At 43.2% G+C, this 14851-nt stretch overlaps 1 protein-coding gene across 2 annotated transcripts in view; it reads right to left on the reverse strand.

Moving 5' to 3' along the window:
• lingo2 (leucine rich repeat and Ig domain containing 2) overlaps positions 1–14851 on the reverse strand; it is a 261638-nt gene that overhangs the window by 203696 nt on the left and 43091 nt on the right. For both annotated transcript variants that reach the window (XM_048263379.1, XM_048263380.1), the window contains exon 2: positions 1190–1270. The gene's annotated coding sequence lies outside the window, so the exon portion shown is untranslated. The remainder of the gene's footprint in view (positions 1–1189; positions 1271–14851) is intronic.

Here is a 14851-nt window from a genome sequence, read left to right on the forward strand (position 1 = left end):
AGAGTCAACACTGTATGTGGGAATGCGAAGCACACTAAGATGCCTCAGCATGCACAAATAAATAAACTTTGCTCCTGCGGCATAATGCTTCTTCATCTCAGATATAAATAAGACCCGGACTGATGGCTGGAGGATGGATTTTTCTCCCTGTTATTGCTGTGCCTTAAAGCTAGCTTCATTTGATTCCATCTGATCTCTAATTAATGTGGCTGCAGGGAGTGGGTGTCAAGGCCTCCACATGTCTCCTATATATCGGCTCGCTGCTGTCATCAGAAGCGGAGAGAGAAAATGGCATGAAAATGGCACTGGTGATGGTGGTGTGCGTAGCCGGGAGAGGGGATTAGAAGGGTGGAGGTGCCATGTCCCTCATCTGAGCCTGCTGTCCAGGTTGAGAACGCATGTTGGTGTAGGACGAAGAGAGGGTTTTTCAGATTGTTTGATGTTTTTTTTTTCAGACTGTTTGCAGAGCCTTGTCTTGTTTCCAAATATATAAACTGAGAAAAGTATGTTAGCAACAGTTCTGTGAAAAGTATGATAGCAACAGTTGGTCCAGGTAGAGGTCTTCTCTAGATGAAAACTGTTAAAACTAAGCTGTTATTAAATAATGAAATAATTATGTGGCATGCATATGTTTTCCATGAGCTACCTAGTATTATTAGTATGCATGTTTCATGTAGGCAACCTCAAAAAGGCCTGAAAGAAAAAAAGAAAGTTTTTCATTTATCCAGGATCCTACTGCAGAACTCTGTGGCTGGTGTGTCGATGGAGCGATTTGTGCAGCTGATTTTTACCAATAAAGATCCAAAGCCAACAGAGATAGGAGACATGTGAGGGAAATAACTAATGGCACTTGATCAGCTCTGCCTACTTGCCTTCATTCGCTTCTTTAATCTGTGCTACCAAGTGAAAAAAAATATTTAGCATCCACCTCCACATTTGCCTAGAAAATAAAGTAGGCTACTCTTTATGTGCTAAATGATCTGGCAACGCACTGCATGTTATATAATATTCCTCTCAATCCTTTTTTCCTTTTTTTGTTTTTTTGTTGCTTCTGCCTTTGTCATGTCGGAGGAAGGGGTTTCGGGGCAAATGTGTGCCTATCAAAATATGGACCAAGTCACCCTCATCTACATGCAGTCATCAGCCCCAGGACTGACTGGAGGAGACAGAGAGAAACAAAGCAACTTACCACATGGAAACATGGAGGAACATGATGGTGTCTCTCTCAGTCGCACACCGGGGATGCTCTGCTACTTACACACTCTGATACCTGGAGACAGGGAGAAGAAAGAAAGAGGCAAAGAGGGAGAGTGTTAGACATAGAGAAAAACATAAAGGGGGAGAGTGAGAGCGAGCGAGAGAGAGGGGATGTTATATACAGTAGAGGAAAGAATATGCAGATAGAGAAAGAGAAAGAGAGAGAGTCAGCAAATGGATAGTAAGAAAGATACACAGAGAGGTACAGTAGAGAGAAGGAGAGAGAGGGTGGGAGGAAGAGAAAGACAGAGAGGGAGAGAGAGACAGAGAAAAAGAGAGAGAGAGAGAGAGAGAGAGAGAGAGAGAGAGAGAGAGAGAGAGACAAAGGGAGAGATATACAGAGGGAGTGAGGAAGTGACTGAGAGTCAACCCACATTAGCACTGGCTTCATTACCAGTGGAGAGGATGTTTTAAAGGACGGCGACTTATTCATGACATCTCATGTCATGTCATCATTTCCCCATTATTTAGCATGTTATTCCAGAGCCTGATCAGTGGGCTGGAAACTCAGAGAGAGAGAGAAGCATCACACGTCTAGATGGGCTGGGCCAGCGACCCGTGATGACGTCTGCCATTAGGAGTGGGTAGAGACGGAGATGAAGCAGTCAGGCAGAGGCAGGCGCACGTGAACAGAGAAACCCGGCTTAGGGAAATAAACATTAGGCCTTTTATTCCTCCTCATTTTATTTTGCGCTTGTCGTCGCTGTGTGAATAATGTGTATGTGTGAGTGTGTGTGTGTGGGGTGTGTGTGTGTGTGTGTGTGTGTGTGTGTGTGTGTGTGTGTGTGTGTGTGTGTGTGTGTATTCTGTGTGTCAGTGGTATGTGTTTGTAAGAGTTATAAAATATTCTCAGAATATAGGACATGGACATCAAAACCACTAAAGGAAAATAAATCAGTGTTTGACAATGACAAAGACAATGTTTGTGCTGTTCTATTTGCAAGTCCCCCAATTCATATGGCAGAAAACAAATCACCATGGAAATGTTCACACAAACTGTTTATGTTACGTATATCAACACATTTCTGTTGTCTTGAGAATGCTCACAAGGCAGACACAGATTTCTACAGATTTGCACAGTCATGTCTACTTCCTGTCACACGTTATCCTGCTCACTGTTTATGATTCCTGTCTGATTTGAATTTCATATTATGGGAGAGGTTATGTCATACTTTTTAGCCAAAACCAATGTACATTTCTATGCTCTCTGAAATATTGTATCTTTCCTTTCCTGCTAGGAAGAGGTCAAGAAAAGAACAGAATGTCTTCTCCGATGACAGCAGGTCATTTCCCTCCTCCCTTGTGCAATAAAAATAACTGATGTTTACATAGGCCCCTCTTGACTTGAGTGTGGGCAAGGGCATTCCTGACAGGAGCAGGAGCGATCCTCCTTGAAGGTGTTAACTGTTGACCTCTCAGTTTGAGTTGGCCTCGAAACCATTACCCCTGCAGTTTGTCCTGTTCCAACATTGCAGGCCTTAACTCCACCAACATATCGAACAGACGCATGGCGCAGGAGCGCTGCATTGTCATGTCTCCTTGGTTGTTATGGTTACGTGTGCAATACCATGGTGGAGGGCTTCGAGCTTGAAAGGAAAAAAACTTTTTTTTTTTCTGTTTCTGACAGTGATGCAACTATTGAACTGCACTTGCCCATATGATATGTGGCAGGCAGTGCACTCTGAAGGTCTTCCTCCCCAGTGTAACGTTGTTTCTGCCAGTCCATTTGGAAAAAGACATACAAAAAAAAATATGATGAATGTTTTTATTTTACTAAATCTTATTTTTCTTTAAGGACATTATACAATTACCTTTCTCTTTCTCTGTCTCGCTCTCTCTGTCTTTCTCTCTTTATTTCTCTCTCTCTCTCTCTACTTTACTCCCCCACAATGCCGGTAAACAAAAAGGGAAGGAAAGGGAAAAAGGAAAAGCATGAGCCAGCAAAAATGTGCCTGACAGTGAAAGTCAAGCTGCATGGGCCCATGCCAGAGAGATGCCCAGTGACAGCAGGATCCAGTTCCAGGCTAGCAGTTTGACTTCCTCTTTAACCGCGGTCTGTCTGCTAGGCCTGCGTGCCTGAGTAAGCTGGGGTGAAGGTGGAGGTGGAGGTTGAACGGCCAGTGGCTGTGGCTAACCCACTCACACACACACTGCCATAATGGGGTGGGAGAGAAAGATGGAGAGAGATGGAGGGAAATGGAGGCCTTATGAAAGAGAGGAGGAGATAGAGAGAGAAACAAGAGCAGGTGAGAAACAAAGAGAGACAGAAAAGCAACGTAGAAAAGAGTAGAAAACAAGGAAGACTGAGAGGAAGAGCAGAAAGGAAGGAGGAAAAAGGAGAGAAAAAAAGAGACAGAAAAGAGGAAAAACAGGAAACAAGAGACAGAAAACAGGAGCTATGGAAATAGGAGAAATGGCAGAGCTAGCCGAACGCTAAGATGGTGGTGATGAGAAACAGTTGAGAGCCTCAGTGAGGGGGCGGAAGTGAAGGACTGCAGAGTGGCTGATGACAGAATAACAGGGCAGGCTCTGTGTGCAGGGAGAGAGGAGGAGGAGGAGGAGGAGAAGGAGGAGTAGGAGGAGGGAGGTAATCTTAGAGGAGGAAACAGAGGGACTACTGTGGCCCAGTGCAGGTGGATGGATAGAGTGCATGGATAGCGCTTTGGTTCTTGGCTCCACAGCTGCTGGTGTATCCCTCCTTCCTCTTGGGGAATAGTGCTGGGAGGCAGGGGGTAGGTAGGCAGAGGCGGTAGGGGGAGGCGGTGGGGCAGGCCAGGGGTAGCTAGCTGAGAACCAGCCTCTGTGTCACCGCAACCAAGGTCAAACTCTACCAAAACTGCTCTCTTTCACACACTCACGCACACTTGCATGCCAACACAGCCACACAGAGGCACGCACGCACGCACCACCACATCCACAAATGCCAAACCCATTTTACCACAGTCACAGCACCCATTTGCACGTGGGTGCCTCCTGATCACATGGTGTCTCAGAAAAGCAACCATCACAAAATCACCCCCCCTTCCCCTCTCCATCCCTCCACCCCTGGTGTCCCAGCTTGCCATGCCTCCTCTGGGGACCCTGTGCAGAAGGTTCTTCCAGGTCCCTGTCAAAGTCTGCTGAAAGCCACGGAATCACACACGGCAGCGTGTTTCACAAAGCATCGCCATGCCGAGTGCCTGAGGGGACTCGCTGCTCTTCCACAACATTTCATCGCAGCTTAACTTGAGACAAGCCAACCTTCTGGGCTTTCCATTGTTATGCGGATCAGAGGAGCTAGGTGAGATAGGCCTACTATCTGAGACGTGACAGGAATCTAAAGATTTAAAATATACTTTGTTCTCAAAGACACATTAAATATTTCTACACTACGAGTGCATTTCCCTCATGGTGACATGAAATTCAACTGAGGTCACTGTGGCATCGAACCGTGAGAATGGCTCGTCTGGGAGGTGGTTCTTTTAGAGATGTGCTGGTGATGCGCTCTGTCAGAGAGTTCTCCCAGGCCTCTGGTTGTCCCTATAAGCAAGTTTAGCAGCGGAGCATCACCCAGACTGCCACTCCTCCTCAGCAGCTGGTGCTCTGAGCTGTTATAACCTGTTTCCGCTAGCATGGCTCCCAGGGGTACAGTACATAGGAAAGGCTCCACTCTCTGTCTTTTGTGCCCTCTCACATACACACATGCTCTCTCAGTCACTTTCTCTATGGATGTGTCTTCAACTTGCTCTCTCACTCTCTCTTTCTTTCTATCTCTCAATGGTTCTCTCTATCTATCTATCTATCTATCTATCTATCTATCTATCTATCTCTTTTTCTCTTTCTCAATGTGTTTCCTTTATTTTCCTGTAGGAGCTCTGAGCTGTTATAATATCCTTCCATTGCTCATTGCTCTCAAGGGTAAAATTCTGAGTAAAAGTCCTTTCTCTGTCTTTTTCTCCCCTGTCCAAGCCCTGCTCTCTCTATCTTCTTTTGTCTCTCTGTCTTCCATCCCTCCTCTTGTCTCTCTCTCTTTCTCTCTCTCTCTCTACAGCGAGCACAAGTGTTTAATCCTCTGTTCACACCTTCTGTGCTTGTATCTTGGTGGCCATCTTCCTCTGTCTCTCCCCCCATGCCCATGTCATGTTTACCGTTCAGGCTCATTCATCTTGCTTTCCTCCTCCCCCTCTCGTTCGTGCATTCTTCCCGTTTGACATTCCCTCTTTCCATGCCCCAGAAAAAAACGATGCCCTTGAGGATAAACACACTTACATCTGTTAGGGTGTAATATGCATGTGCTGCGTAGTGGTGCATGTGCAACGTTTTGGGCCGCATATTTATCTAACCGAAAACGTCTTGCCCTGCTGCATAACTTTTCCAGGTCACGGTTACAAACTGACCCATGCTATTCTCAGAGAGGACACGCCAGTACACGGTCGGGCAGTACTCCCGAAGTGTCATCACGCTAAAAGCTAACAGGATGGGAGGATTCTGTTTTGTTCCTCTCATCTTCTAACCTGTGTTTGCTAAACTCCCACTCTCCTGCTTCAGTTTGTTCATCTGTCTCTCTTTCTATCTCCCTCTGTCTCTCTATCTCTCTGTAACTCTCCCTCTCTCTCTCTCTCTCTCTCTCTGTGTCCCTCCCGCTCGCTGCCTCCTTAATAAAATTTGCATGAGTGACAGAGGGAAGAAAAAAGGAACACTGCTGTTATTTACCTGCCATTGTATGAAGGCGGTTATGGCTCATTGATTATTAATTGCTAGCCATCATGGAGGCTGTCCCATGGCCAGAGGAACCAATGGCAGCTCAGTATTACTTATGGACATGATCATGCAGGAAGGCCAGGCTGTGGTGGAGAGGCCTCGGACAGCCGGTCCCCACACATACTTCATCCTAAATGAGGCTCTCTGTGTTGTGAATAAAAGGTCCGGCAGGGCTGAGAGTTGCAGTGACATTATTTTTTTGTCATGTTGCTCGCATTACCATCGCCCCAATCACAGCATGTCAATACTCAATCACTATGTGTATCATCTGAGACTTTTTATTTTGTCCAGATTTCATTCCCTCTAGTGCATCCCTAGGAATCCCCAGGGTCTTTAAGGGAGATGATTGAAATCCCATCTGAAGGCTAGAGTGTTTTTTTAAAAAAACGACTCAACAGGCAAAGCATGCAAAAGGTATCAAAATACAAAACCAACAACAGTGACACGGCAAACTTTGACTGTTTTTTAACAACAAAGTCCACCCCCTTCCTCTCTCAACAGCAGCCCTACCCGGGCACACTCCCTTGATGCGGGGGCACAGACAGGAATTACCATGCAGATTCCATATGTGCCTGGAAGGCAACCGACATCAAAGCTGCGTTTAGATGCGCGGAAGTGTGCGCCAGACTGTCGGCTGGGTGTGGAGAGCGATTGATGTCGAACGGCATTGTCTTTTCGCTTGATGCTGGAAGACTTTATAGTCAGTTCATGAACTTTTCAGCACACTGTGACGAGTTCACCAGCTGAATTAAAATCTTTAATCTGAGCTACCCTGTACTTAATGATTGACATCACAATGCTAATTTAACTGCTATATTTCCATATCTGTGAGCAATTCTAAAATTTGTTTTCACATTTTTGTACAGTACCCAACTTTGTCAGGCAAGTCACAAACTCTCAGCTGTGAGCAACAGCACAGTTCTATCTTCTAATCAAACTCTAGCCTATACTACATGCCTTCTTTACATCCGACACAACTGCTAATCTAAACCCCAAAACTGTTACTGGTGGTCTCTCTAACTACAGTATTTGATACAAAAAACTTATTAATTGCTAGTTTTAGTTAGCAAGTAGTAAAATTGGTTTTTAGCAAGTAGTAAAATGGCTTTACTATTGGAGCACTAAATAATTAGTCTAGTAGCCAACTAGGTGAACCCGGAAATGTTGAGTACACCAAAGTTGTATTGCAGAAATGTGAAGTATGGGTCCACAGTAGGCTATATGGAAACTGCCAGATGCTAATTTTCATTTGTTTTACATAATTAGCACTATTAGCAGAATCGTCCAGATTGACAATAGATTTTAGAGAATGCTGGGGCTCTATGGACTGGCTATTAGACTATAAGGTATAGACTGACCATATAAATTGACCCATACATTTACATGCTATTATCTGTGATCTGTTAACTCATTGAGTGCCAAAAACGTAATATTACGTTTTTCCTTCCCATGCTTTGAGTGCCAAAAACGTAATATTACGTTTTTAGTTTTAAAAAAAATTAAAAAATACGAAACTAGACACTCTAACACACCTTATATGTGATTTTGGGAACTCTGTGATGAATGGAAATGAAATATATGGCGATCGTGAAACTCATGAAAACGCACAATCTGGACATTTTATCTGGACATTTTATCATAACTTGGTTGCCGCTTTGGGTCGAATCAGTGACGCATGCACGTCAGGTCAAAACCAGGCCATTTTCGTGGGTCTAGGTGGCAGTCTCACCAGGTCTCGCTGATCACTTCCCGGAAAGTTTACACAAGTAAGTAACAGGCAACACTTCATATTTCATGAAAGACGTTATATCTCCATTTCTAGAAAAAAACAGCGATTTTGATGAAAACTAGCCACTGTTTAGCTTGGGATTTCTCAGGAACAGAGGCGTGTAGAAATACACGGTTTGCACCCACCGAGAGCTTAAAGTCTCACCTTTTAATCGAGCTATTGTATGTGTTCATAGCTATAACACAGAATATGCTGTGGCTGTACAAAAATCATCAACAATGGTCTAGATTGCTGGCACTCTAGGACAAAGCTCCCGAAAACAGCTTGGCATTCAATGAGTTAAATGACAAGACAGTGTGTTTTGTATGTTGTATGTTATAGGTCTGGGGCCGTATTCACAAAGCCTTTTATCTTACCACTAGGAGTACTACTAAATCGCACTAAAAGATTTTAGCTAGGAGTTTTCTCTTAAAAGTTATTCACAAAGCCTTTCCGACCTACTTTTAGTAAGGAAAAATGACAACTCCTAAATTAAGAGTGAGCCTTCGTTGCTATGGATGACGTCATTACTCATGCACAAGCTTGACTGAAGTGACCACCTTGATTGGCTGATGATTGTAACGCGGGCATGATTCCAAACACCTCCCTTACGATGATGAGTGACAGGTGACAGGTCTGAGAATCGTCGCTACACAGGTAGTCTTGAAGGACGGAAGATGATGAATAAACTGAACTGAATAAAAAGGCCTAGCCTAAATGAATAAAGAGTAAGGCAAAACAAATAGCCTAGTAGCCTAATGAATAATGCGGATTGATGCAGTATCTTTGCAACATTATTAAATTAACCTGTCACCATAGCCAATGCCCACGTTTGCAAAGAGGAGAACATTTTAATTTGATTCACAATGAAACGTTACATTTAATTTACATGTTCACAATGAGTAGTTTTGGTTGTTGTTGGTGGTGTTATTGCATCCCTTTTTTGCCTACAATGCAAAATTGTTCCCTCGCGATTGGAAGCTCCTGTAGCCACATACGTATTCACGACGTGAAATGCCACAAAAAGGGTTTGTGAATAGGTCTTAGTGAGTTAGGAGTCCTCTCGACTTCTTTTAAGCTGTCCCAGACTTAGGTGCTACTTTTAGGTCTAAAATGCTTTGTGAATTACTTTTAGTGAAAAAAATTAGGAGTCCTAAAGTTAGGAGTGACACGCCCATTATTTTTAGGAGTTGCTCCTAAATTCGCCACTTATGAGCTACTTTTATCCTTAAAATTATTTGTGAATACGGCCCCTGACAGCCAAGTTAGAGCAATACTGTCACTTCCCCATATTGATGTAAAGGAAAGGAAGAAAATCTGCATATTTTACCATGAGAAAAAGACAATTAAGTCAAATACTGCCCTCAATTCGATTTGAGTGATGAGAACTTAAAAGAAATATCTGTTTTTTTAAAATAAATTATCTGGAGCATTGTGGTAAACAGAGGCTGAGTCTCCACAGGGGAATCGCTGACACACTTCACAGCTTCTCTATCTGCCTTTGGAGATTTAGAGACAGAATGTAGGCCATGGAATACAAATGACTCCTCCACAGGAAAACACTTTCACACACACACACACACTCAGGTACTTCAGCCAGTTGATTCTCCTTAAACTTGGAGGGTTGACAAGGTTCACAGAACGTATGACATGTAAGGTATCGAACTCAGAGAAGTAAAAACATTTTATGCAAGCACTTTACTGCTTTAAGCCTTAGGTACTGACTATTCTGCTAAGCTGTGTCCTTGACTTGGAGAAGGGTGAGGAGAGTGGAACAGAGACAAGGGAAATCACATATATGCTGTGACATCATGCAAATCTCTTCATTTGTAAGTGTAAGCCTAGCCACCCCCGTAAGGCCTACACAAGCAGGAGTTCTCTGCTCAGACAGCTCTTAATGATGACAATGCACTGAAATGTATGCAGTGCAGACAGGATTTGCATTACCTTTACACAATTGCACCTGCCGTGACTTGCAACACTAGCAGAATACTTCCCTAACATAGCAACTAAGTCCTCTGTGTAATATACCGCCTGGCTCCATATTGTATTGGGTATTACAGTCCTTTGGCATGCAAACAGGGACTTCATCAGAGACCACCGGATTGATTTTGAGGAGCTGAGTCTGCTACAAAACAACCACATGAGCCAAACACCCAATCACACCCAAAAATACACACAGGCACGAACACACACATGCACACACACACACACACACACACACACACACACACACACACACACACACACTCACACTCACACACACACACACACACACACACACACACACTCACACACTCACACACACACACACACATACACACACAAACACACACACACACACACAAAATATAAATTTTCTGGACTGGAAAACACAATATGGCAAATATGAGGAATTTCATGTTCCTATTTCCATGTCCCTATTTTTTAGTGACTTGAGGTCATTATAAATAGTTAATATATGTAAAACCCTTTACATATCTATATCTCTATTACTGTACAACAGGAGGGCCTGAAGTTCTAAAGTGTAATACATGTCATTTCACAGCCCCCAGTGCAAACACCTTGTGATTAAGTGACTGATGGCTTTCAGTGTCAAAAATTACCCTTTATCTCCACCTTAACCTGGCTACAGCTTCTCCTTCTCCCCCACACTGTAGGTGTGTGCGTGTGTGTCAGGCAACAAGTAATGAGGACGTGGAGGCGTGCTTCTGCTTCTACTCACATTACATGTTCACATGCTAATATGCATGGGGCTGGGAAGGGAAAGCATTTTCAGTGTTTGCCATTAAGCCTTAAAGGTGTACCGTCACACCGGTGTGACGGGAATGTTGAAAAAGTGAACGCTCTAAAGAATATCTGGGTTCATTGAATTAGACATAGAACTTTAGAGCCTTGAATTGTTGTGGAACGGAATCTTATGGTAGAATGTTCAAAAACCCACACCTTTAACACCGTTAAAATGTGTTCTCTTCCACCCTGCATCTCATCATCCTCTCTTCAAAAACTAGTGTGTCTGTGTGTGTGTGAAGAAGAGAGAGAGAGAGAGAGAGAGAGAGAGAGAGTTAGGGCTCAAGATATTACAGTACATTAGATTCGAAAAGGGATCTACAGTGGGCAGTGCTTCGACTTGGCCAGCTTCACTCGTGGTCCGCGCGTGGGATCACGCGGTATCACGCGACTTTAATTTGTATTTTCCCAGTGAGACGCTGCAACAACCCAAACAACTGGTAGATGGCTCAAGTGAGCCTGGAAAACCCTACACAGACTTCACTACAGACTTTAGCAGACTGGTTTAGAAATAATTTAATAGCCAGAAATATGCCTGCCCTGCCCTAATAAAGAAATATTTGGTTAACTGCGAGTGAATCCCGCTTGCAGCCGTAGAAGAAACGCTGGACAAATGAAACATTCTGGTTTTCTCCGAGTGCAACGATGATAGACAGACATCATTTAGACAAAATATAGAGCATATTAACCTCCGTTGCTCAGCCAAATGCCTTCCTGTTACGTCCTGTTATCACGGAGTTACAGGCGATAAACAATTTTTGATGGTCACAAGTTTACTTCTTTAGCGGTTTATTTTTTTGATTATTAAAGAGTGTTTTTCATTTAAAGGTTTGACTTTGTGCTTATTCAGTAGAGCATTTAGTGCTCTTCCCAATCCCAGACTTTCACATTGCATGTTTGTTTGTAATGGATGCAACCGCGAGATAGGCTAGAATTGTTAAAAAAGACATGACCCTCCCCTGCCAATTGTCGCTGTCTTCCGCCCGCGCTGCTTTGCGCCACAGCCACACACTGTAATAACGTTCTTAAATCAATCTTTCCCGTGAGCTTGCATGCTACCAGTCCTTCCTTTTCAAATGTGTTGCGCCTGTTTGCACAATTTCACAAATAATCATATGTGATTAATAATATGACAAATAATCCCTGTGCACGGGGACCAAAACAATGCATGCCAACTTTTTCTGTGTTTCTCACGTAGGCCTATTTTAACTTCCCCTCGCTGTCTTGCCGTTTTAATGTTTTCCCGTAGAATATCCCATATTTTAATACTCTCATAACAGCCCTGCCATCGGGCCTGTCTCTGTGTTGCCCTGTTGCTACCCCTTGCTCTTCCAACGAAACAGATGTCTTCAAATCATCGTTTTCCTTGCTTGAAGGCGAACTTAGAGGGATGTTAACCTATTTAAGTTTAACGGCGTGATTGTCGTGAGAGCACGATTCATTGGCGCTTGCATGTTCGGCCTTATGTCTACGTGCGCACCTGAGGCTACTCAGCTACTAGAGAAAGAATTTCCCCTGTTTGTATGTTCACTCCAAGTTGGCCTACCATAACTTACCAACTCTGCACTGTAGACCCTAACTGGCTATTTATATTTTTCTGTGAAATAAGCAAATGTATTTGTTCAACTTTATGAAGCAGAATTACGCACTAGGCTACTTGGAACATAACACATTTGACAAAGGACAGATGTATGTTATAGTGACAAAATATTAACTTTCAGTGTTTTACGATGTCTTTGTCATGGGGAAGTTTTTTTCCCCATGCATTTATTCTAGGCCAGTGATCCTCACTATTTTTTTTCACAAGAGCCACATTGGCAGTGCAAAATCAAAAAGAGAGCCACTTTTAAGACAACATACTAACTCACCTTTGCAAATGTGCATTTATACATATAAATATCCCACAAAAAAATAACACATCCAAAACAGCTAAATATATACAGCCAATGCTTAATAACTTCCTTTCACCTTCATTATTTGGGTGAAGGAAGAAGTATAATTCAGATGTTTGCGTTTTTGTAGTGCAGTATTGTATGTTTATGAAGCACATTTGAAAAAATATATTGGCTGTGTTACCTGTTGCCTACAGTGGGTCCCATTTAGAAATGGCCACATTCGCGCTTTCCGTGATACACGCATAGACAGTGAAAGATACACGCAGCTGCATGAAATGTATTACAAGTTATCGCCACAAAGTGGCAGTTTAAGTCCGCTGTAGCATTGCCGGTAAACAGGGCAGCAGATTGCATTCAAAGGCGTTGCAAGTGGCAGTAAGATACTGTAAGCAGAACGAAACTAAAGATCACCTCGTTGAAGTCATACAGTAGTAGACTAGGCTAAATCAGAGCCTACTTTTGTTTTTATCAAGCTGGGGCCAGAGATGATGGCCTTTGGCGAACAGTTTAGGCCTACTCAAAATGAGAAAAAACTAATTTGGCGAAATCTCGCCAAAGCTGCATGCGAGCCACCAATAATGGCTCCCACACAAAGCTGTGTGCATCGCGTTGCTGGAGACGCATCCCATTCACTTTAAATGGGCTCACGTGATCCGTTGCCGAACTGAATTGTGGGTCCGTCGCGTCGCGTTTCTCCCGCTGCTCGCGTTGAGGAGTTCAGCTGTTGCTGCACCGACAGACGGCACCGGCCAATCAAGCCAATCTACGGACGGCACCAACCAATCACATTACGGTTTTACTTCAAGTCATTTGCATAGCTACCGTCGGGAACACCCACTGGAATGTGTTGACGGAACGCAGCTGTGTGTGGGAGCCGTAATAGCTTGACGAGTCGCATGTGGCTCGCGAGCCGCGCAATGAGTAGCACTGCTCTACTGGCTCAATTATCACACCACTGTTTTGATTTGCGTAGCTGCGTTACCCCCAACACTGACAATAATGTAGACAGCAAATTTCGATTTCGATTTTCATTACCACCGTGTAGTCAAGGCATACCCAAGTAGCCTAAATCGAGGTAATTCATTCATCTTGTGGGTCCAATTGGGGCAACACAATGCTGAAGCTGTGGATGAGTACTGTATATCTCTCTATGGTTCAGGTGGGAAGTCAATGGTTTAATTAGTATTGTTACTATTGCTGTGTCATATTCCTGATAGAGAGCTTTTCCTTTCAAATGTGGATCAGGTCCAAATATCGATTTGTATTGTATACACTTTTAAGACACATTTCAAATCAGCTCGTCTTATCAACGCAAGTGATTTATATAACTATGGTAAACAGAACTAAATGTACCGTATAGCGGTACAAAATAGGACCGCCGCTCAGTCCTGTACATCCGTTCCGCAAACATAAATCACACTTCAATTTGTCTCCATATTTTACTCCATCCCCCACTCTTGAAACTTTTGTGTATGCTTGTTTGGTATGCCTGTGTGTGTATGTGTATTTGCTGCATGTCCTACTGAAGATGTATGGGGGGTTGTCTGTAAGTCTCTTTTCCTTCATTGTCTTGGACGCTGTAACAATGCAAATTTCTCCCTTGGGAGACAATTAAAGGATTATCTTATCTGATCTTATCTTATTTTATCAGTTTTACATTTATTTATTTATTTACAAACAAAACAATCCCTGTCATTCCCATGCAGTTTTCAACAGCTATCAAGAAGAGAGGTCATGCCATGGATTTTTGTGAATGTTTCTTCTTCTACATTTGCAAGATTTTAGTCATCTTTAGTTCATATGATATTCAACTTTATTGTCAATGCACAAATTAAATACCAAAAGTCTAAACGAAATGCAGTTTTACATCTAACCAGTGGCTAACTCCCTTAGCTCCTGTAGGCTAGTGTCAGAAAAGAATGAGATGACAGTCGAAAGATACAATTACAGCACTGATATCAATTTGCTTGGTAACCACATTTATGGTTTTCTACAAAGACACCATAAATTTAACCTGACCCTAGCCAGATGAATTTCGCTCTGCCTAGCTCCACTCATCCATCTGGAACCGATCCATTGAAGTGTAGCTTCAGAAGGCTGGGCCTAATCAAAAAATGCTTGCATATGATTGAATAAGCCACTTGTCCGTCATCTATTGACGTGCTACTTCAACCACTCACATCGAAGCCAACTCCCGCCCTGCGTCCTGATTGGCTGTACCATAAAATCGGTTGCAGAAATCACTCTCAATGGAAGAGGTCCCAGATGGATGTGAGTGAAGCTAGGCGGAGCTAAGCGGAACGAAATTCATCTGGCTATGGTCAGGTTACCATAAATTGGCCTCTATCACTCAACCAATGCTAACAGTAGGCCTAACATTATTTTACCTAGGACGTAGGCT

Source organism: Alosa alosa, chromosome 14, assembly GCF_017589495.1.
Source record: "Alosa alosa isolate M-15738 ecotype Scorff River chromosome 14, AALO_Geno_1.1, whole genome shotgun sequence".
In the NCBI taxonomy this organism is placed as follows: Eukaryota; Metazoa; Chordata; class Actinopteri; order Clupeiformes; family Clupeidae; genus Alosa; species Alosa alosa.